Below are 2560 nucleotides of genomic sequence, written 5' to 3' on the forward strand. Positions count from 1 at the left end.
ATTTTTGAGATGTTTTGAGTGCTCATAGCCTCCTGCACTTTTCTTTGACTACATGCTTGTGTGGTTGCCTGGCTCAGGCCATTTCTCCCAGGGGCCATTTGTTCCTGGAGAGCAGGGATCTTGTTTGTTTTGCTCTCTGCTGCCCCAGCACCCAGCCTGGATGAGTTCACTATAGAGGCTGAAAGTGGGGACCACATAGTGGCTTTGATTCTTGCGAACTGGGTATTTTCACCTACATTGCATAGACAGGAGACTAAGTTCAGAAATGTTAAGTACTTGAGTGAGCACCATGGCTGGGACTGAAACTCAGAAGTCTGTCTGCCCTGAAACCCACCCTTTGTCCTGACACAGATGTCTCCATAGATAGGGGGAGCATATGCTTTTATATTCTTCTGTTGTGGTTTTAAAAAATGGTTGTGTGAGTGTGTATGCATGTGTGTATTTAACTTTAACCTGTCTGGAATGTTCTGTGGTAAATGGTGAGTAAAGACCTGTTACTCACATGTCACAATTACCCATTTCCCATATGATGTAGTGATAATTGTTTCTTTCATTGTTTTCTTCTCACTTGATTCATGGTAAATATTCAACTCAGATAAATATGTTCTGTTCTTCCATAAAGTTTTGAGAGCTACGGCATATGTTCTATAGACTGGTAGGCATTTCCCCTGGTTTTGCCTTAAAATAAAAAAATTTCCAAGCAGCTGATTTCTTATATAAATGTTATTTTTACTTTATAAACTTTTATAAAAGTAATTTTAACTTTAATTAGTTGCATTTCATTTTCATTAAACTCTCTTTCTTTTCTTTTTTATTTTTTGAGACAGAGTCTCGTTCTGTTGCCCATGCTGGAGTGCAGTGGCTCGATCTTGGCTGACTGCAACCTCCACCTCCCAGTGATCAGCCCGCCTCGGCATCCCAAAATGCTGGGATTACAGGTATGAGCCAACGCGCCCGGCCTCATTAAACTCTTATTATGGGTTTTTAACTTTATTGTATTGTGGTCAGATAATATAACTTATACAGGTTGAATATCCCTTATCCCAAATGTTTTGTACCAGAAATGTTTTAATTTTGGATTTTTTTGGATTTTGGAATATTTGCATTATACACTTACTAGCTGAGCATTCCTAATCCAAAACTCTGAAATTCAGCATGCTCCAATAAGCATTTCCTTTGAGCATCATGTTGGTGATCAGAAAGTTCTGGATTTTATGCGTTTTGGATTTCCAAGTTTGGAATTAGGGATATTCAAACTGTAATATTTATAAGATTTGAGCTTTCTTGAGATTTTCTTTTTCTTTTTTTTTTTTAAGACAGGGTCTTACTCTGTCACCCAGGCTGAAATGCAGTGGTATGATCATGGCTCACCATAGCCTCGATCTCCCGGGCTCAAGTCCTCCCAGCTCAGCCTCCCAAGCAGTTGGGACTATACACGCACACCATTACACCCAGGTAATTTTTTTTAAATTTACTTTTTGTTTTTGTTTTTGAGATGGAGTCTTGCTCTGTGGCCCAGGCTGGAGTGCAGTGGTGTGATCTTGACTCATTGCAATCTCCACCTCCCAGGTTCAAGTGATTCTCCTGCCTCAGCCTCCTGAGTAGCTGGGACTACAGGCGCGTGCCAACACACCGGGCTAATTTTTTGTATTTTTAGTAGAGACAGGGTTTTGCCATGTTAGCCAGGATGGTCTCGATCTCCTGACTTCATGATCTGCCCGACTTGGCCTCCCAAAGTGCTGGAATTACAGGCGTGAGCCACCACGCCTGGCCTTAATTTAATTTTTTGTAGAGACAAGGATCTCACTCTGTTGCCCAAGCTAGTTTTGAACTCCTGGGCTCAAGCAATCCTTTTGTCTTGGCCTCCTGAAGTATGAGGATTACAGGCTAACCATGAGCCACCATGCCTGGCCAGATTTTCTTTTGTGCCTGAATATTTGTTGTTTTTATAAATATCTCATGTGCATTAAAAATATGACTATTATGTGTAGGGCACAAAATTTAATATATACAACTTTCTTAACTATTTTCTGTACACTTATTTTTCAGCAATTGATTTGTAAAGGCTAATAGAACTAGATAAAACCCCCATATATTTGGTAACTGATTATTTCAGTACTTGTCTGGACGTTATTATTGCTTTCTCCTGTGCAGTACCAACGTCATTTGGGAACTCTCTCTCCACTCTAACCCTATTTTACTGTGGCCTACCAATCTCAATAACCCATCTCTTTTATTATAGACGCAAGCACATGACCCAGATCCGGCCGGACCCAAGCCCCCAATAGGTCAATGACAGAAACGTAACTCCAGCTATAAGGAACTTTATTGGTTGCATAACCAGGAAGTCCAGGGCAGGGGGCTATTCGCTGGCTCAGAGGCCACCAGATTCAGTGACTCAAGTGATGTTGAGCCTCTCGCTTTCTCCTGGTAACTTCTCTGTCTCCATGTGATGGCCTTACTCTCTCCTCTGTGTGGTAGGGGATGCAGGCAGGGAGAGTGATGCCCTCAGATGTCTTCCTCTGATGTCTAGACAGAATCTTATGGAAGGACCAACTGG

Source organism: Piliocolobus tephrosceles, chromosome 11, assembly GCF_002776525.5.
Source record: "Piliocolobus tephrosceles isolate RC106 chromosome 11, ASM277652v3, whole genome shotgun sequence".
NCBI classification, from domain to species: domain Eukaryota; kingdom Metazoa; phylum Chordata; class Mammalia; order Primates; family Cercopithecidae; genus Piliocolobus; species Piliocolobus tephrosceles.